The 23,083-nt window shown below is 38.7% G+C and overlaps 1 pseudogene; it reads left to right on the top strand.

The window, feature by feature from the left end:
• Nucleotides 1-16,100: 16,100 nt before the first annotated feature.
• On the top strand, nucleotides 16,101-16,219 carry LOC120618443 (uncharacterized; annotated as a pseudogene).
• Nucleotides 16,220-23,083: the final 6,864 nt, after the last annotated feature.

The following is a 23,083-nucleotide window of genomic DNA, read 5'->3' on the forward strand; positions in this document are numbered from 1 at the left end:
CGAAAACGCAACATTAACTTGTTCTTCTCTATCCTAGATTTTTCTTACTATTTAAACATAATCACAAAAATCACAGCTCAAAATCTTTTTGCAAGCATTGTTCATTAATGTTCTAGTTACAGAACAAAAATATGAGAGCTATTTTAAGCGAGGATTCTGATCACCATCTTCTCAAAGCAACCAAAATCTCACCAAGGTCTGTCTGATCCCGTTTTGCAGATATCCCATCATAAATCATTGAGATTTGTAATACTTACTCAAATCCATTATTTGACCTTTCTGCTGTATATAATATGACAACAAAAATTATTCTCCAAAGAAAAGAATATTCTCATTCAATTCTGTGCCCTATTCGATTTTTTAAATCGGTGAACTCTCACTTCAACAAGTGGTTAATGCTTAAAAATAGCAGAAGTGACCTTTTCTGCCTTCCATTGATCTCTATGCAAAAGAAAACCAAGTGTGTGCTCATAAACCAGTCCCCGAATACAACCACCATCTAAAAAATGCTAACAATTAGACAATAATTCAGAGGTTTTGATTTTAAGTACCCTGTGTGGAACAGATTAAGAGAATATTGTCTGTGTATTCCAGGAGAAAACCAATTAAGCCAACCATCCAATGAGCAATGATGTTTTCTCACATCTGCCAGCAAAACCAATCAACTTAACCTATTACAGACTTGTACATTCTACTCAGTATTCCACGTGGACGCCTGAAAACAACAAATCATGTGCACACTGCAGGCACCTGGTGACACGTTTGTGGAGCAAGAGTTCTCCAAACGGTTCTTTGTAAATCAAACTGTTAACTGTCAATCCCTTCGATCCTGGGAAAAGGAAGAAAGAAGAATATTTTTAATATTCTGGTGTGAAATGTGCTATATTTTCTGAATAGTTATCCTCATCTTACATTGCCAATATTAGCTTTCAGTCGATTTGAGAAAAAGTTATAACTTTTCAAAATTTAAATTGGCCTTTGTCAAAAATCGAGTTATTTTTCAAATATTAAGATATTTTCTGAAAATTAAGAATGAAAGCATCAATGATTTGTCATCTGTTTTTCATGCAATTCAACTACTTATAAAAGTTAAACAATCTTGAAGTTACTTTTTTTAAAAATATTTGACATTATTTCTGGAAGAAATTGTCATCTCTGAGTAATAATTTTTGTGACTTTGGAGGGAGGACTGAGAACTGTATTAATAATCCAAATCGTGATTCACAAGGAAGACACATTATTCTATCTTTAGGAATCCAAATATATAAATCGGAATGTTTATAATTAATGTGTTAGTTCCCTAGGGCCAGATAGGGTAATGAGAAATGAAATGTATAGCTTTCGACCTTAAAGAGTTTTACCCATTAATACTTTTGTGTCCCCAAGACCTGAAGCAAATAAATGGATCCCTAACAACCCTGATAAGGTAGGTAAGGGCCAACTAAAATTAGTGATCATTTATTTATACTTTCAACAAATATTATCCAGTGTCTTCTATAGTCTCGGCACAATTCCAAAATAACAGATGAATCCGCAATGTAATTATTGGGTTTCTATAACAACTCATCCACTTAGTGTATGATTTTGGTTTGGTCCATTAATCTAAGCCTCAGTTTACTGGACCAAATAACACAAATTTAATAAAGTTTTCACAAGAAGTGTGTGTGTGTGTGTGTGTGTGTGTGTGTGTGTGTGTGTGAAAAACACAGAGCCAAAACATAACAAGTATATAAATATACAGTCAATCAGTGTAAAGATATATACGTGCGTCTTTGTCAGAAACCTATTACAAATTTAATTTTTACTAGCACTTTATAATCACCTACTATCTTATGTCAGATTGGATTTAGCAGCATTGTTCTTTTATCTGCCTATTTCACATTCTTATACGATGGAAATATTACTTTAAAATATGATTAATTCATTATTTATTATAATTATGTTTATATTTAAACATTTATATTAAGTTTACATTGTTTTCCTTTATACATTCTTTCTGTCTCTTACATATATATCACATTTCCAGTTTCATGCATTTGATCTTTAATTAGCATTTGTATTTACTAAAATACTTACTAATTTTTACATTTGTCTTAACTACATCCACTCATTCAGTCAAATATGTTAAACATAGCACACAGGTTGCATAGGGATGCTGCTCTGTCTTCTAGAATAATTCTATGCAACATAAGAAAGCGACAAATTAATGTCCAAATGAATGAACTGATCATTGTCATGGGACTTTTTTTCAATGAATTAAGGAGTATTCCAACACCTGCAGATCAAATAAAAGCTGGAAGTATTAAAAGTATATAATATTTTGAGTATTTGTAACTTTGAGAAAAATATTCAGCATAAAACGGTGTTTGATAATATACAAGACTACTCTACGAAAATAATCTTATTCTTCTCCCAAACACTTGCCCAAAATAAACTAAATTTATGAAAATAAAATTGAGCAAATTTTTGTTTTAAATATTGCAATTACTGTTATTATAAGTTACATTTCATTGTCCAGATCATTCCAGAAAGGCATTTTACATGCAATACCTAATTAGTAAAACGGCATATTGAGGACGTACTAAATTTCACTGAAGTTCTAAGATCAAGGGAATATTTAATAACTTTTTAATTTTACAAATAGTAAAAGCCCATTGCAGAGAGCTTGGAAATATTTTTCATATATTATTATTGATATTTTCCGTATCATATTTTCTATAATATTTTCAGTAGCTTCCTAATACTTCCGAAAATATTATGATTGAATACACACATTGTGTTTATTCCTTCACTTTTTCAAAGAGTGCTGCAGTTAGTATCTCTTGTCTAGGCATCTGAGCACACATAATTTATAATCTCTGGGAAACTTTTTAGAAAGGTAAATGTAAGACTGGAATTATTTGATGCATCTATATACATTGCTTTACACCTCACTGCTTTAAAGGGTCTGTCCATGCTAATATACTAATAATGTCATTGACACATCCTTGATTACCCCTGGGATGGAGAATCTTTCAACTTTCATTGACTATCTATATTTCTTTTTCTATAAGTTACCTGTCTAAGTTTTCTTATGGTTCTACTTATTAATTAATTTGCGAGCAACCTTTATAAATGAAGACTATCAATATTTATCACATTAATGCACATATATTCTCCAGTAAATAATACTGTGTGGCCACTTGTTACATTTTCAAGATAAAAAGAGGGCAGTATTTGAAATTATCTTGACTATATTTGAGATGTTTTTCACTAAAATTTTCCTGAAACATCACCTAGATGTTGAGAATTAAGAATAATCCTGTATTACATATTTTGTTTATATTCATTATAGCTATTGTGTTTATTGGACATTATCTTGCCTATATTTGAAATATTCTTTAGCTAAAATCTTCCTGAAATATTATCTAGATTTCGAGAATTAAAAAAAAACCTATATTACGTATTTTGTTTATATTAATTATAGCTATCGCATTGTCTTCCATCATTTTAATATGATTCGTGTCTATATTTTCAACACTGAATTCAGTTATAATAATATAACATTTTTAAAATGTAATAACTTATAGATAATGTTTTAAGCTGTAATAAATGTTTATGTTTACATTTAGTCATTGGATACTGTATCAAGCATGTGACAGCTCTCACTGTGACTACGTCCTTAGCAATGTAACTGATGAACGACGCGCCATTCCATAATTTTTATGGGCAGGAAAACATTGGTTCACAACTGCGTGCTTTATAAACATTCTCGTTCTTGTCCTTCACGGTGTGGGGACTGTCTGTAGAGTGGTGCTGGAGAACAGGACCACAGACAGCACTTCTCCCTGAGGAGGAAGAAAGTAGAAAAGACAAGAAGGAAAAGACTCAGGTGGAGAAAAACTGGTCAGACTGGAAGAAGGTGCTCTGGGGGGGACAGGGGACAAGGTGGCTATAAAAAGCAGTGATCGACAGCGGCAGAGGGAAAAACGGAGTGGAGACTAAGGAAATGTATGGAGGTGGCCACAAGGAGGTTCAGATGCCGAAGGGGATGGGTCTGCGACAGGAAGGAGCTGAAAACCCACAAGAGGCCATGGTTCTTGGATCCGCGTCCCTAAAAAGGAGGTGACATAGGATGAGGGAGACGTTGGAAGAGGGTCGGGGATGCTTGACCTCAGGCATGCAGAAGGGGTGGCTGTGGACGATATGGTTGAGTTTTATTTCTTGGGCCCAGAGAAGCCGAAGGAGCTCACAGGGAAAGGCCCTCACTTTCTCAGTCAGGTGGCTCAGCGGCTCATAGGAGGCTTGAGAAGAACGTTGCCAGTTTGCCTGTTATCGAAGACAAGGAAGAGGCCCTGTGGCTAGCAAGATGGAAGGATTGGTGGGAACTCAGGAAGCCAGGCGCAGAGCCTGGTTCCCAGGGTTGAACATCCCTACCTGCCTGGCTACAGGGTCAGAGGCTGTCGATGGCAACAGGGATGCTAAGCTGGACGCTACAGGGTCATTCATGAGGGTAGTTGCCCCATGAATACAAGGACATGAAGGTTCAAGTGCAATGGTCCTTCAGAGGCCCAACCACGGTGTCTGGCATAGGACGTAAAAAGACCGAGGGAACAGAGAGCCTGGGAGAAAGGGAGGGCGGTCCAGGGAGCAGTGCTCTGATGACATTTGTGAGGATGGGGCATCCAAGAGATCTGTGGATTGAATGCTGTGATTAGGATGCTGAGCTCCCGGGTTCTGAGGACAAGGTTCAGGGTCTTAGGCAGGGGTGACTTAGGAGGAGGAGAGCTGGAGGTCAGGATGTCACAGGCTGGCTGTGCAGGCAAAGTGCAAACCACAGCTCGGATTAGTGAGGTTCACACCAACCCTTCGCAAAACCCTCACGTGTCCATCCTCATCGGCTGGCTTTCTATTATACGCCCTCGAAGTTTTTTTCAGTGTCTTCCTGTTTATTTTCACGTTTCAAATGTTTATGTGCCTCAAGTATTGAAGAACTTTAATGTAAGGAGAGCAAGGAAAAAGTTCACGAAGTATTAAATCGATGTCTTAGTCTGTTTGGGCTGCTGTAACAAAAACACTATGTAGGCCGAGTGGTTTATAAACCACAGACGTGTTCATTTCTCACAGTTCTGGAGGCCAGAAGTCCAAGACTTTCATGCCAGAAGATTCTGTGTCTGGTGAGGGCTCACTTTCTGGTCCACAGACACTCATCTGTCTCTCTGTCCTCACGTGGCAGAAAAGACGAGGGGTCTCTTTTATTAGAGTGTTGATCCTATTCCCAAGGGCCCTACCCACACGGCCTCATCACCCCGCAAAGATGCCACCTCCTAATATCAGCGCATTGAGGATTAGGATTTCAAACGATGAATTTGGAGGGTGACACAAACATTCAGCCCATGACAGTCGAGGCCATGGCAAGAAAAACGATTTAGAGGACGCTACAAATTCCACAGGTGAACTAGTGGATGGCATGTGAAATCTTATCCAACTTCAATCTGAGGCAACGATGCAAATTTTTCTCTCTGCGATGGTCGGTCCTCTCAGCGAACCATCAGAATACTGAGTATATCGGGTCTGGACGCAGGAAGCAGGACCTGGGTGTTAAGCATCTCACCACCGAAGTGCGTGATAAGCACCAGCCCCGCCATCCAAAAGGAAGTTAATGTAGCAGCGCTATTGTCCTCATTCAAAAGAAACACAGACATTGCGACTTGCTACGTTCTTGAGTCATCAGCCCATGTTCTGAAAAGTACATAAGGCCACTTCCCCTTCCAGCAGCTCAGTCCCTTCTTTCACGGAATCGGTGTCATTTTCCTTCCCTATGAACTCTGCATGAGACTGGAAAATGAGCTGCAGTCTGGAAAATGTTATTTCGTTAAGATCTATGCTTTGGAGGCCACTCAAGCTGCGTCCGGCGGAGAGCGGGCAATGTGCCCTCCTCAGTGAGGGACGACGGTCCCCGCGGCCCCCGCGCCCCTGTCCTCCATCAGACCACGTCGCAGGCTTGTTCCAGCTCGCCCAGCCCACCTGTGCTTCCCGGAGCACGAAAAAGAAACTGTCCTCCTGCACCATCCTCGGAAGCAGAATGTGATCTGTCAGAGCTGGGGACCATGGAGAGCCTCAGCCGGAAGCCTCCGCTCTTCTCTGAACCGTCCTCCCTTCCTCTCTCTCTCTCTCTGCCGCTTCTTTCTTTTATCTGGAGCCCTCCCAAACCATTTTCTGTCAGAGCTATTTACCTTTCACCGTGGACTGGCAAACGGGCCTTTCGATCTGCTCTATTTTTTTTTTTTAAATCTTTGCCAACACTAGAGTTTGACAGAAATTTGGGAACTGGCTCTAAGCGAGCGGGACAGACCAATGCGCGTTATATGTCTTTGTCATCTGTGCTTAATGTGTTGTTGGCGGCCTCGCCTGGTCGTGTTTGGTCTCTATTCCTGTGGCACTATGCCTTCATTTCTGAACTCTCAGGGAAATTTATGGAGAGAGCTTTTAAACAGTCCATTTTTAGACCAACGGATCTAAAAACCACCAGCTGACCCTGTCCCATCACGCAGCCAAGAAAGGCGGTCTTTATTGTAACTAATAGTCACTGAACCGCAAATAGATTTGAATCTATATTTGCAATTTTGATAGCATTTCCGTCAAAACCTCCAGAAGGTACTGTTGAGTGTGCAGAATCTCGCTGTGAAATAATTGGCGAGAGGCTCGGATGAAGCAAAACGCCCTTAACAGACACAAAACGCGCTGCAACGCGGATCTTAGCAACAGGCAGCAATGACAGTGAACTCTATGCTTTGTTTAATTCGGTCTCAACTCACAAGAAGGAAACTGGAAGAAGCGGCCCCCTAATCATCGGGTGACCAGAAGACTTTCTGGGAATTCTGTGTGTTGACAGCACACTCAGGTGCACACAGAGATGAAGCTGTGACATCGAGCATTCAGCCAATTCAATTTAACCAATATTATTTTGCTACATAAAAAGAGATTTAACCCTGAACGCTGATATGTGCTTAATAGTTTGGCTCACATTTTCTTTAAATAGCAGGAGTTTAGAGAAAAAACAAAAACTTGTGAAAAATCCATTAAAATGGGAAGTCAATCACCAGTAGAGTGTGCCGCAGGCCCACCAGACTCGATATGCATCACGGTGTCCCTCCAGCCTGTACTGGGGCCATTCTTCTGCAGTTATTACAAATGCTGAAACTCAAGTTCGCGGATGGCATACTATCAAAGGGTCTAGATCAACATTTAAAATAGGTCTTAGAAAGTTTTGGAAGATATACAACACATTGTTAACAATATGAATTGTGGGATAGCTTGTAAATTATTTTTTTATGCAATCTTTGTATAATTTGGCAGACCACATGTAATTTCAAGAACGTAGGGAACGGTTTGTCTTTTCTCCAAGCATAAGTGGAATGAACAATCAGAAAATTTAGAATCGATTAGGTGGGCAAGCATTTTCCTAACACTTGAACGATTTTAGAATCAAATCCTGAAGTTTTGAGACCGAAGGTTCAGTTAGCAAGTGTCTCATTGCAAATGTCTTGAAACCTCTTCTACACTGCGTTAATGGACGCCCAAAGTTAGCAAACTATGTCCTGCCAGGCAAGTTGGGCTGGCAGCTCTTTTTTTATGGCTCATGAGTAAAGACTGCCTTTCACATTTCCAAATGTGTCTATATACAAAATGATTATATAAGCACCTACACAATAGCCTCCATTTTAATTAATTAATTAGCTAATTAATTCATTAATTTTTGCCAGCAAAACCTAAGATACTTAAGATCTGGCTCTTTAAGAAAACATTTGCTGGCCCTTGATCTAAACAAAAGGTGGTCCAGACTCAAATAAGTGCGGAAAACAGTAAGTTAAAATTGAAAAGGTTTGTTTCTGGCAACCTCTGTTTATATGTTATTAGTATTAATTACAACTAGAGTTAAACTGTAACTTTAACTACAAATATGCAGCCTCTCCAGACGTCTTGACCATGGAAAAATTATTTGCTGACTTAATTTTTGACACATTTCTCGTGGTGGCTCCACAGAAAACTATTTGCTGTAAAGTGTGACGCATGTTATTCAACTCGAGGGAGTTTTCTCTTTACCTAGTGGGAATCTTTAGAGGTGATTTTCCATGCTCAAGGTCATGCAAAATGTTGCCTCTGCCTGCCAGTAGCTCACAATCATTTTGAGGAATATAAGAGATTGTTGTTGTTTGCGTGGAAAGGCATCCTCTCAAAGACCTAGGAATTCGTGGAGTAGGTCGAGAATTAAGTGTGGATTTTTTTTTTTCCCCTAACACATGGTGGCGGGGGATGGGGGGAGGCACGGGGAGTGCCGTTTAAGAGGAAGATGAAATTAGGCATCTTGTTTTTAAGAACCGCTTGTCTTTATCCACAGGATTGGTAAACAGACGCTTTAGCGTGTTAAGTGCACTGTGCTAAGAACCACGAAACCCTCTTTTTATATCTTTTGCGCGTCTGGACTTTAAAGGACATGGGAATACAGAAGAGATGAACAGGACACAGGGCCAGGATGTAAAGTGGGCATTGAGGCCCCGCGCATGCGCTTGAAGGTGCGCCAGGTGCCGTGCAAGGCAATGGGGGCGGGGCCAGCAGACGGCCGCTCAGCCAATGGGGAGAGCCCGGGTGCTCAGGGGCGGGCTGGACCGAGACCCCCACGACCTCCTGGCCAAGCACAGGCTTCCCCCGTGTGTGGCCGGATCTCTAGAACTCGCGTGATGGGCCGGCTGTGTTCATCACACGGGTGGGATTGATACACATGGTCACGACTGGTAGAGGTCGCAGAGACAGCATAAACCCATAAAAACGGTTTAGGTTTCAAAGACCTGACCTCTGTGAAGCAGGTTTTACTATATCCGCTTGCCAGAAATAAAAGTCATATTTTAAAAGTTGCCTTGCCTTGACATAGAACGTAAGCAAATCCTCGGACCCAGAACAGTCGCCTCCCCACGGCCCTCGAAGGGCATCCGAGTCCTCCCTGGGGGCAGCCGGCAGGCTCCCCGTGTATCCTGCGCGGGAATCCGAAAGGCTCGGTGTTCTCCAACACACAATTCCGAAACAGGGACGTGACCTGTTCCCTCCGTGTTAATGTCCATCGGACAAGCAGTAAACTTGGTTGGACGTTAAGAGAGCAGTGTCCGATGGCCAGATCATGCTCACAGGAATTGGAGACCTCGAGCAGCCTCAGACTGTCCTGTAAGCCAGAGGACAGACAGTGCCTGGGGACAGGGAAGCACACTCCTTCCGGTAGCTCCGGGTCGTTCCTGCTGTGTGGAAGTGTTCTCCGCCAGACCCGACACAGGAAACCTCTAAACGACCTTAGAGAAGATGTCACCTCCACAAAGGGAGTGAGGTGCGGTGTAAAACATCTAATTTTATACTCTCATAAATGAACACTGTTATTGATATTGTAAGTGGACCATGTCCCATAAATCCACAAATTCCATAATCCATAAAGCCAAAACAACTGATTTTCTTTAAGAAATCTACGTAGGTCGGATATAACGCTCCTAGTGTATTCTGTAGATAAAGACTCATTATCCTTCACTAGTAAATACTACCAGGAATTCAAATTAGGGTGTTTAAAAGGTTTCCTAGTCATCTTTTCTCCTTTGTTCCTTTTTTTCGCTCATGCTGCTTGTTCCCTGGCAGAAAGGTTGGGTTACAGACCAGCTTCTCCATCTCTCTTTCCCAGTCTTAATCTCCAAGTATCATTCCATAAGCACTTTATTACATTAGGTTTTGAAATAAAAGAACTAAGCCAGGAATTGGCCATGGACACAAATCATAATGGGAGATAGAAGCATGGGAAATAAGCTATGGGGGAACAAAGTCATGGACTTGAACCCTGACTGCGTGCACACCACGTGAGTTCAAGATCCCACCACCTGCACGGTGGGCATGACGACTCACAGACCTCACGGATTTATTCGGGACTGAGGAAGGTAAGACACCCGCCATGCTCTGTGCAGCGACATCGGAGTGAAAGCTAATCGCGATCGGTGACGGCATTGAAGGACATGGGGCACGGTGACCGGTCAACGGGAGAGATGGAAGAACTGAGAAGAACAGCATTGAAGGAGGCCAGGTCACCCATACCCAGCTGCCCTCTCCTCCCGGGTATCTGGGTCACTTAGGTGCACATGACTTGCCCTGGCGGGTGGGAAGTGTCTCGAGTTGCTCCCGGCTGGACATCTCCCCCAGCAGGTGCTCCCTCTCCAGGTGGTTCTCCTGTGGGACAGTGACCGTGCAAGTACTTACTGTTTCGGAGGTGCCTATCAGTGACTCCCGACAGGCGCAGCCCAGAATGGCGAGGTCAGGTATCCTGGTCTCCAGGTATCCTTGGGATACCTCCCAAGGTCAGGTATCCTGGAGACCCCCCACAGACCGCAAGCACGCAATCTATGGGAGCCAACACCCCCTGTTGTGGTTAATTCACTGAGATTCCAGAATATCATAGGCTGTTTGGACTCACAGAACGTGCATCTAGATAAGCAACTTATAGTTAAAGATATTCAGCAACTTATAGTTAAAGATGGTTCGAATTTCTGTGCACATGATCTATTGCCATTAGCATTTCCTGTTTCCCCGAGCACAAGCCAGCATTTCATGTATTGAAGAAAACGGATATACATGCATTCAGAAAAAAGCAAACTTTCTTCTTGCATTTTGCAATTTCTAATTTAAAAAGATGGAAATGCTGTATCAAGCAGTCGATTCTGCAGACTAATGCTTCACCACAGTATGCCGCCTGCAGTGAGTGAACCACTCAGAATGCATATTGACAAATGCCTGATTCTTTCTAGTCCTGATGAATAGAACAGGTTGTCATAACAAATTGCTATCTTCTAGAACAGATTTTGAGAGGAAAAAAAAAAGAACCAATAGAGAGAACATCAACAATTCTGGGCTTTTTAGTTTACGATAAGTGGAGATCAATACCGTTTATTTAAATGGCCATGTATAACACCTGCTATAATGCTTTCCATATTCATGTCAACTTGTCATTTCTCTAGAATTTTTTTTCCTACAAGAACAGCAGCAACAACAATGCAGGCTTTTTTCTTTTGCGTTCCATCCTACGAATCCATATGAATGATGTTTCTATAGAAAGGCTTCCATAGCTAGCGGTACAAATTAAAATTTGAATACAAGAACAAGTTCTTGTTAATGAATTACACTTTGTTATATTCTGGAGAAAGAACTTGATTAGAATATTTATTATAATAGGTAAATCGTCTCAGATTTTTTTAACATTTTACATGGAATATAATATACATAATTTTTTCTGTATTTCAGTTGAATAGTATAATTAACTGGCAAAGGTTGTACAGTTATTTGTAGGAAATCCTAGACGATTCTATTAAAAAATTTTTTTCAATACCTTTGGTTCTTCTGAAGCTCACAACTTAATGGCTCTGGCTCCGTAACCGATACTCTTCTCGAAGCTGCCCTGGCGCTTTTCCTGACTGCAATTCCCCACCCAGCCTCTAGCAATCACCGCCACAGATTCCTCACATTTCATCGTTGCCATTGGGTGAAATGACGTTGCGTTGAAAACTCTCGCATTGCTCTTTCCATCATTCTTCCCACTCCTGGTCAAGAAAAAATGAACGGTGTCACTTTTCCATGGATATTCTGAAGAGTCACAGGATCCCAAGGATTTTGCTCAGCATAGGTGCTAAGGGCCAGCCCTCCTCGTGTGAAATGTTCACGAAACTCTTTGAACCTTGGTTTCAAGAAGACATCGTGTCCAAAATGGCAAAATGGCCAGGCGATCGGAGATTTTGATTATGTGGCTTCTGGAGCAGGCTGGTTAGACAAACAGATCTCCAGGACATGAGGACATGCTGTGTGACCCGAGGGAAACAAGGCGGAGAGGGGTCCGTTTGGGGGGTCCTTGCCGAGGTAACTCAGCGTGCCACAGACCTTCATGCCCTTGGATAAACACAGGCCCAAGGAAAGAACCTGACCACAACTTGAAGACATGGCCTTAGAACAAAGCCACCTCCCCCCATTATGTGCCAGTCACAGGTCACATCAGCCTCCTAAAAGCCCAAAGAGAGCTGACCCAGGGAATTGAGCCTTCTGTGCCCCCAGAGGTTGTGGCCAGAAGCAAAGAAGCCCTTCGGAATCTTGGCAGACACCGGACAGTCTCAGCTCCTCTGGCCACAGTCACAGCAGGTGTGGAGGGCGTGCGACCTTCAAGCCCCCTGCAAAACCAACAAGAAAATGAACAACCATCTTGGGCAGGCTGAGAAGCTAGCTAGCTAGAGAGGGGAAGAGGGGTTGAGAAACAGGTCGCTGGCCAGCCAGAGGGCACAGATGAGCCCCACAAAATGAGGGTGGTGGAAGAAGAGAGAGAGAGACAGAGAGAGCGAGAGAGAGACAGAGAGAGCGAGAGAGAGAGACGGTGCCTGAAGAAGAACACGGACACTGTTGAGATCGTGGTCTATGAATCCAAGTTCAAGAAATGTCAAAGCTTAGCGTGAAAACGCATGAAAATGGCTTCCTGAGGGAAATACAAGGGAATTGGAGGGTAGATTAAAAGACTAATGTGTTCACGATGTGAATACGTTTGTAAGGAGAATACAGACCCAATGAGAACTTTTTCTCAATGATAGGGAATTGATTCTCGATGATAACTGATTAATCGATGACTAGAGGGCTGTTATAGGAAAGATGATCCGAACCGGCCATTCAGAGTAGCCACCTACCTCTAGAGACGATCGATAGATAAGGAACCGCAGACCAAATCAAGGCATGGAAAATCCCCTTAGTTCTGGGAGTACAGGGAAAGTCTTAAAAGTTTTTAGCTGAAAGGCCAGTTTCCTACAAGATAAAAAAAAAAAGCCTTTTCCTTTAAAACACTGGAAGAAAAGAGAAAAAAAGAAGATATGTACAAACGATCACCTATAAAATGGTCAGCATGAAAAAGAACGATAAATTAACTTAAGGGCATGCAAAAATTCAGAATAGATTGCTCTCACAAAACGGCTTGAGAGAAGATTCTAGCCAAACAACAAAACAAACATAAAACAAAACAGTGAACCAGGAAAAGGTGAACACAGAAGAAACGCTGAAGAATAGCAATAGCATCGACACACCTTGGTACGGTTTAACTGCGACGCTAAAAACATTTTGCTGTTGTTAAACTAGCTGATAAAAAAATGTCTATTATGGCAAGGTGGTTCATTAGATCTACTATATTCTGAATTATTTTTCTTCCATTGTCCAGTAGGTCACGAAGAAAAGTGCACAAATATTGTCAAGTATGTTTGTTAATATCTTCAACTATGCTTGTGGATTTGTCTATTTCTCCCTTAAATCCTGTCAGTTTTCGCTATAGCAATTTATATGTATGTATATATGTAGGTAGGTATATGCCTATTTATCATTATTTATCATTATTCTCTCTCTCTTTGCAGAAATACTTCTATCTTGAGGTTTATTCTGTCTTTTATTAATATAGCGTCTCCTTTTTGATGTTTTTTGTTTTTAGGGAATATTTTTTCTAATAACATATTTTCAACATATTTCTGTTACTGTGTTTTAGATGTTTCTGTTAGAGACAGAATAAAATTGGCTATTTTCAAATCGAGTCTGATTATCTCTGTCTTGGTTGAATTGTTCTATTTATATTTAACAATGTTATTAATATTATTATACTTGTTTGCTATTTTCTTATTTGTTTACTATTTTCTCTTCTGTTTAATATTTGTTCTTTTTTTCCTCTTTTCATTTTTTTTTGTTAAATAAATATTTTTATGATTTGATTTTATTCTTTCTATTGGTTTTTTAGTTATATTTCTTTGAGTGTTTTTGGTAGTTCCTCTAGGGATTACAATATGTCTCTTTAATTTTTAGCAGTAGACTTGGAATGATTACTCAATTACTTCCAGTAAAATATAGGAAACTTCTGACTCATATATTTCTATTTACCATCCTTAGTGCTTATTGTCATATTTACTATATCTAATCTATATATGTTAGAAACCAAACCGTGGCACGTTTTTGCTTTAAATAGTCATATATCATTTAATGATAAAACACTAAAGGTTTCAGTTACACAGGGTGTGACTTCGCTTACTTCAGAAGACGTAGAGGGCCTGAATGACGCCTGTGAATCAAGTTTACTCCAGAGGAAGGTTACGATACAGCAGTTACGTTAAAGGCTATATACCAGTCATCTTACTGCATGGTCCTACAGAGACCAACAGAGACCAACAGAGACCCGTGTGGGCCCAGGTGGTCCCCCACTTCAGTGTCTCACGTCTGATTGAGCTTTTTCAAATCCCTAGTCACTAACATGTGCAGGGAATACCTCAAAATCAGATCTCCGCCAGGGAGTCTGACACCCGGCTCATCACATGGACGTCGTCTTGCTATACGACCTGCCCCGCAGCAAAGCCCTCTGGGCTTTTAACTGGACCGGTGCGAATCACCATCCCCATTACTGCACACGCCACCCCAGGACGCCCCTTGCACCCACGATCGCAAATCCACACTCATCCGTCAGTATGTTTAACGCCTCCCCAGGGGTCAGAGCTGGGCTAGTGTGCATTGCCTCCCTTCAACAAAACAGCCCAGGGCAATTCCAGGCCCAGTGCCGTGATTAGAGTGTGTGCACACGTACGTGCTCATGCGTGTACACGAGTGCGTGTGCACGCGCACACATGTGCGTGCGTGTGACGGTCTTTCCTGTTTGCACACGTGCTCTCCATTCCCATTCCTCTTCTCTCTTTCCTGTAGCTCACATGTGGGGTCTTGGGTCATCTCTCTTCAGCTTGAAAATTCTTTTCAGCATTTCTTAGAATGCAAGTCTGCTGGTGACGAATACTCCCAATGTTTGTTTATCTGACGCCAAAAATACGTTTTCCCCTTAATTATTTCAGGATATTTTAGTTGCAGGTAGAATTCTTAGTTGACAGTTTTCTTGTTTTCTTTCTTTTAACTCTTCTAATCTATACATGGCAACTATTACTCTGTTTAAAGAAATATAATTAACATTGTAAAAATTTGGAACTTGCTAAAAATGACTTAGCGGACTTGCAAAAAAAACCCACATACAAGTTCTAAAAATGAAAACTGATTAAAAAAAGAAATTAAAACACACAAAAAATGCTCTAAAAATAGCCATAGCAGAGGAAATCAGTAGATAGGAGAATATATCACAATAAATTATCAATAATTCAGCATAGGTTAAAGAGGTGGAAATATAAACTATTAAATAGAATAAGCAGAGGGTAACAGGAGAAAATCGAACATAGACTACTTGAATTCCAGAAGGAGAGCAAAGATAGATAACGTGATGGGTTCGATGGAAAAGATAAATACTAAGGATATTTTTGAGCTGATGGAAGATACCAACCCACAGTATCACTACTGATACTACTGAAATCACTGTAGCATTTGTCTGTAAGAGTAAACATTATGGCTGTTCTACTCCCTATGATATTTCTCAAGCACGAGCATAGTATCGAGTGTGTCATTTCCAGGAGGAAAGACCAGTGAGTGCTTAGTCACATCTCCCTTCTCTTTGCTGTAAGGAAGTGGAAGGATGTGTATGCGTGCAGGCTACTTCACCATGGGTCTCGTGGTGGCTCCACTGGGCGTGCAGAATGAGCAAAATCAGATATCTGTTGGTTTAAAACACTGACGTTAGGGGGATGTTTGTAACTCAGCGTAAGTTAGCTGAGCATTACTGAAACATGAAATTAAAAAAATAAATCACTGAAACAAAAGTGAACATCAGGGCATAGAAATAGGTGATAGTATAATCCAATCATAAATCAATAGGTTATTTAGTAAATGGTATTGCCACAGTTGGCTGACTATCTAGAAGACAAAAATAAGTGTCTCTACCCTCACACATATTTTGGATCACATAGTAAAATTAATTTTAGATGGTCGAATGTTAGAGAGAGAGTTAAAGTCAACAGAAAACCTAGCATACTACAAATAAGGGTCAAAGAGATTTTCTTCCTGAAACCCAGATGTTTTCTAAGGAAAAATTAGCACATTGGATTATAGAAAAATTTAAACCTTTGTATAGCAAACGTTACCATAAAAAAAAATTAAAAAAAAAAACTCTTGCAGTCTACAGCCATGCTAACCTGAATGAGCCCAATCCCATCTGATCTCGGAAGCTAAGCAGAGTCGGGCCTGGTTAGTATTTGGATGGCAGACCACCTAGGAAGACCAGGTGCTGTAGGCATAAAAATAAATAAATAAATAAAATTTAAAAATAATAATTAAAAAAATGAGGAATTGTAAGCTGACAAGGTCCTTGCTATCTGGGAGGTCAACCAAGGGTTGCCTTGCCTAAAGAAAAGAAAAGCGCTAGTAGACAAACATGTGAGGTGGAAAATTTTAGTATACAGAGATAATGTGTTACTCATTATAATATAAAAGGAGCTACTATAAGTTCGCAAGGAAACAAATAATACAAAGAAAATTAAATATAATAATTAACAGAAATGCAAATTTAAAGTCCACGAAACATATGGAAAGATCGAATTTACTAGCAGACAGATGTAAACAAAAGTAACAACAATATCCCACTTGACATTAGTCAGATTCAAAACGTGTAAGATATAAAACCTACTTCTGGTAGCCATGGTTGGTACAGGATACTTTTTAAATGTTTCTGATGCAAAGGGAGAGTGATACCACCCTTTTTAAAAGAAAATAATGTGGCAACATCTATTCAAATTATAAAGAAAAATATATGCATATCTCTGAAAAAGAAATTTCACACCTCTATTTAGTCCATAGAAATCAATTACTAGAACATAAGGAGGTTCTTCCCACCTTTATCTGAGGTGAGAAAAGTACAGACTAATTTAAAAATTTTATATATATATATATATATATAGAGAGAGAGAGAGAGAGAGAGAGAAGGGAGGAATTCAGGGAGGGAGGGAGAGGGAGTGAGGGAATAAGTGAGAGAGAGATGCATTTATATACAATAACATGCTAAGAGAAATTTCCATAAAAATAATGAATGAGAATCATGAACCAGAAAAGAATTCTATAATATAGCCCATTTTTATAAAACAACCACCATAGAACTCACAACCCCCTGTATGTGTATTTGGCAGCTTACTTTAATCAGAGCTTGGGGACGAGGACGGATGAACTTGGTATCTGTGGGAGGTGAGGCCTAAGCAGGAACGAAGAAACAGGACGAGGAGTCCCGCACAGGGCTGTGAGATCAAGAGCCGGTATCTGCTCCAGGTGACACGCGCACACGTGCTGGGGCTGCCGGGAACACGCAGGAGGTCGTCGGAGCTGTTGGTGTGAAGAAGCTTCAGCATCTCCTGTCTCCAGGTGGCCGGGAGTCTCCCTGCTCTTCCACGTGGTGCCTGCTTATCTGCAGAGTATCACGTGATCATGTGGGGGCGGGGGCGGGGACGAAAAGATAGATTAACCCGTGCTGGTGCTTAATACAGGTCACTGCATGGTGGTAAAGAAGATGGAGACACCCACGTAATAAAGGAAAAAGGAGTAATAAGAAGAAAAATAGATCACTAAGAAAGGAATTCACATACATGCATATAATCACATTTATGTATTGCCGTAAAGTTATTTATGTGGTAGATATGAACATGTGTGTAGCAAATACATAGTATCCTAATAAATATTTCCTAAATTGGATAAAAAAGAACAGAGATACAGGGCATCTAAATGTGATTTAGATAACTTTATATTAGAAAATCTGAATTTTAGTTTATAATTAAAAAATGAAATTATAATAATTATAGAATATTTAAAAGGCACAAATAAGGATCAGAAGAAAATTTAAAATAATTCTGCTGTTCACATTAAATTTTAATTAAAAAGTACTTCTCATAAATAAAGCAATACATGTACATTTTTTAAATTTAAGAAACCAAAAACAAAGATCCTATTATATGTGTATGTAATTATTCTTTAAGTTGTGATCATGACCTATGTGCTGTTTCATAATCCATTTTACTCGATTCCATTTATCTGCTTTATTTTTATCAAAGCGTTTATTATCTGAAATCATTGCGAACTCATTAGCAGGTAAATAAACTCCGTGAGATTAGAGGCTTTTCCTGCCTTGCTTACTGCATTAGTGATAGCGTGAGAACGGTCCCTCCCACAAAGCAGATGTTGAATAATACAAACTATGAAAAAAATAGTTTGTTTTTTATTTAATTTACTACATGTGGTTTAGTGGGAAAAGGGTACATTGCTATAAGGAAGAATAAAGTTATTTACCTACTCATCTAGTGTTTTCCATTTGATTTTGTTCTCAGTTTTCAGTTAGAAGTGATGCTTTACATTCTTATAATTAACCTTGGTACACAACCTTTGTTAGTTCTTGGGATGGGTGGGTCAAAGAGTACACATATACTTTGCCAAATTGAGGTATATAACCTTTTTTTCCTCTTTCATCGGCTTATATGAGAATAACTTGAATCTTTGCCAACAATATGCGTTACTGTTTCCCTTTGCCCGTTTGAAGGATGAAAAATGGCTTCTCATTTTGTTTATATTCACGTTTCTTAGATAATTAACAAGTTTGGACTTTATCGTAGTAATTTATGAATTATTTTTTCGTATATTTTATCGTTCTTAATGGAGTCATTGTCTTTTTCTTACTGACTTTTTCTTACTGATTTCTTGGAGGTTTTCGAATAATAAAATCATTAATCATTTCCCTGTCATGTTATAAATATTCTTCCCAGTTTGTAATTTACCTTTCATTCACACTGATAATTTTCTAATGATATTCAAACTTAGTTTTTCAATTTCTAACACCTCAGTCAACAGATCAGACCGAGAAATCTCAGGTGAGTGTAAAATAAAAGTTTCTTTTCTTACCTAATTTTTTGTGTTTCTTGTATTCTCTTGAATTTACTTCTTTTTATAAATACACTTAATGTCTGTGGAATTACACAAAAGTGTTTGAAAAAAATTGCTCATGATATATAATTGTGAACATAATGTAGAGAGACGCTGGCTGAATAATGTAGTTAGGTAGCAATGCCATTTAAATCACACATGATTTATACACTAGGCCAACTCAGAAGTCGGTATCAATGACCTACCATTGTGATATCGATAGCGTAAGATGCGTGGGAAAGAGAAGTTAAAGCGTAGAGTTTTCTATGTGGTTAAAGAGATGTTGTTATCAGTTTAAAAAAAGATTTTTATAAGATTATTCATGCATGCTTTATAGTAACCACAAACAAAAAATAAAACCTGTAGTAGATACACAAAAGAGAAAGAGAAAGAAATGAAAGCATATCACTACAAAAAATTATCACATCACAAATGAAAATAGCAAGAGGAAGAAAGAAACAAAGGAACTACAAAACAGAAAACAATTAATAAAATGGAAATAGTTAACCTTTTCCCATCAATAATTACTTTAAATGTGAATGGATTACAGTCTCTACTCAAAAGACATAGAGTATCTAAATGAGTTAAAAAAGAAAATCAAGCAGTATATACTGCCTACAAGAGACTCGTTTTAGCTTTAAGGACACACATAGACTCAAAGTGAAGGGCTGGAAAAAGGGTTTCCATGCAAATGAAAAAACAAGAGAGAGAGAGAGAGGAGAGAGAGAGAAAGCAGTGGTGACTGTATGAATAGTAGGAAAAAAACAGATTTTAAGTTAAAAACTGAAAAGAGACAAAGAAAGTCATTATATAATGATAAAGAAGTCAATTATCAAGTAGATATAACAACTGGAAATATATATACAACTAACATTGAAACACTCGAATGTATAAAGCAAATATTGACAGAAATGAAGAGAGAAGTGGACAGCCAAACAAGAACAACAGAGAATTTAAATATCTCATTTTCTACAACCAAGAGCTCGTCCAGACAGCAAAGCAATAAGGAAACCGCAAACACTGTAGACCACATAACTCCGAACGACACGTACAGAACATTTCATCCAACAGCAACAGAACATACATTCTTTTCAAGTGCATATGGAACACTATCCAGGACAGAGCATATGCTGGGCCACAAAAGCAGTCTTATCAAATTTCAGAAGATTGAAATCATATCCAGTATCTTTTCTGACCAAAATGGCATAAAATTGTATCCATACAAATGGAAAAACGGAGAGAGAGAGAGAGCGAGCGAGCGAGCAGGGCTGACTATGTGTATATTAGAAAAAGAAAATCTAAACGGAGCAATAATGAGTGAAGATATTGAATCAGTGATCAAAAACCTCCCAGCAGCAGAAAACCAAGGACTAAACGGTTTCACTGGTGAATTCCACAAAATGTTTAAGGTAGAATTGACGCCAATCCTTTCAAAACTCTTCCAAAACTTCAAGAGGAGGAAATTATCTTACTTGGCCAGCATTATCCTCATACAGAGCAAGAAAAGAAGAAAAAGTAAATCACAGACCAGTATCCCTGACGAACATAGATGTGAAAATCTTTCACAAAATACTCACAAATCAAATTCAACAGCACATTTAAAGGAGCTTACATCACGATCAAATGGGATTTCTTTCTTAGATGCAAAAATGGTTCAACATACATAAATCAATAAATGTAATACATCTCTGTAACAGAATTAGAGATAAAAATATGATTATCTCAATAGACAAGACCTTTGACAAAATTCAGCAATTTGGGTATAAAAGGAGGGTGCCCCAACATAATAAAAGCCATAAATGACAAGCCCATAACTAACATCATATTCAGTGGTGGGAGGTTGCAAGTTTTCCTCTAAGATCAAGACCAGCACAAGGATGCCTACTCTTGCTACTTCTATTTAATATTGTTTAGAAAAAAAAAAGAGAGAGAAAGAAAGAAAAGGTATCCAAAACAGAAAGAAAAAGGTAAAACTGTTTGCAGATGGCATGATCGTCTATGGAGAAAACCCTGAACACTCCACCAAAAAACTATTAGAACTAATCAACAAATTCAGTTAAGTTGCAGGATACAAAAATCAACCTATAAAACTCAGTTGCATTTCTATACACTAGCAAAAATACACAAAAAAGAAATTAAAAATACAGTTCAATGTATAATAGCATCAAGATAACTAAGATATTTAGGAATAAATTTAACCAAGGAGGTGAAAAATCTGTACACTGAAAACTGTAAGACCTTGATAAAAGAAACTGAAGAAGACGCTCACACACACACAATGGAAAGATATCCACTCCATGCTCAACAATGGATGGATATTGTCAAAATGTCCATCCAACCCATAGCAACCTAAAGATTCAATGCAATCCCTATCAGAATTGCAATTGCTTTTCTATTCACATAAATAGAACAAACAATCTTAAAATCTGTATGGAACCACAGAAGGCCACAAACATCCAAAGCAATTTTGAACAAAAAACAAACAAACACACAAAAAAAGTTTGAGACTTCACACTACCCGATTTCAAAATTGACTGCAAAGGTATAGTAATCAAAACAGCATGGTACTGGCATAAAATCAGACATACAGACCAATGGAACAGAGGAGTGAGTTCAGAAATCAATCCATGCCTTTATCGTCAACTGATCGTCAACAAAGTTGCTAAGAACACACAGTGGGGAAAGGACAGTCTCTTCCATAAGTGGTGTTGGGAAAACTGGTTTTCACATGAGGAAAATGAGATTGGACCCTTGAATCACTCCATACACAAAAATCAACTCAAAACAGATTAAATATTTAAATATAAGGTTTAAAATCATGAGACTTAGAAAAAAATGAAGAAAGAAATTCATTCCATATACACACACACACACACACACAAAACTCAAAATAGATTAAATACTTAAATATGATTTAAAAACATAAAACTATTAGAAAAAACATAGGAGAAAACTCCTTGACCAATGATATTTTTGAATATAACCTGGAAAGCACAGGCAACGAAAGCGAAAATAGACGAATGCAATTATATGAACCAAAAAACTTCTTAACAGCAAAGTAAAAAAACGATAGAGTGAAGAGACAACCTAAGGAATGGGAGAAAATATTTGCCAACCTTACACCTCCATTAAAAAATTTGATTTAATAATTGGCAAAGGACCTGGATAGGCGTTTCTCAAAAGAAGACACACTAAGGGCTGACAGATATATGAAAAGATGCTCAACATCACCAATCATCAAGGAAATGCGAATCTAACTGCAATAAGATACCACCTCGAATTTGTTAGAATGGCTACTATAAAAAAGACAATTTAACAAGTATCGGCAAGAATGTGGAGAAAATGGAACCTTTGCACACTTTCGTTGGGAAATGTAAATGGAAAACAGTGCGGAGTTTCCTCAAAAAATTAAAAATAGAAGCGCCATATGACCCAGCTATCCCACTTCTGGGTATATATCTAAAGGAAATGAAATCCCTGTCTCAGAGAGACTATCTGAGAAATCTGCACAAGATATTTCTCTCCCATCGAATATTATCTGCACTTCCATGTTTATTGCCATATTATTCATATACATATGAATATTATTTAGCCATGAGAAAGAAGGAAATCCTGCCATTTGCGACAACGTCAATGAAACTGGAAGTTGTTATATTAAGTGGAGTAAGCTAGACAGCAAAAAATACTATACGATCTCACATGTGAAATCTAAAATAAGAAGTTGAACTCATTGAAGCAGAGACTAAAATAGTAATTGCCAGGGGCTGGGGAGGAGACGGAATGGGAAACTTTGGTCAAAGGGTACAAATTTGCAATTCTGTAGGCTGGATAAATTGAGAGATCTGACCCATAGGATGATGACTATAATACTATATTGAATACTGGAAATATGCTAAAAAAGTAATTTTCATCACTAATAAAAAAGTATACTCATCACCACGAAAAAGGTAACTATTCGAAATGATACATCAACTAGCTTGAGTCTAGTAAATATTTCACTATGTATATGTCCATTGAATTACAATGTATGCCTTAAATATACATTATTCAAATATATAAATTTAAAAAGTAAGCATAAAAATTTAAATCAAAAATAGTCTTTGAGCCTTCAAGTGACATTTACATGTTTAGAAATCAAGTGTCCAGCTTAGAAAGAAACTTCCTAGTATTTTTAAAATATAGTAATTTTCATAAACTACGTTGT

Source organism: Pteropus medius, unplaced genomic scaffold (assembly GCF_902729225.1).
Source record: "Pteropus medius unplaced genomic scaffold, Ma_sr-lr_union100, whole genome shotgun sequence".
NCBI lineage: Eukaryota > Metazoa > Chordata > Mammalia > Chiroptera > Pteropodidae > Pteropus > Pteropus medius.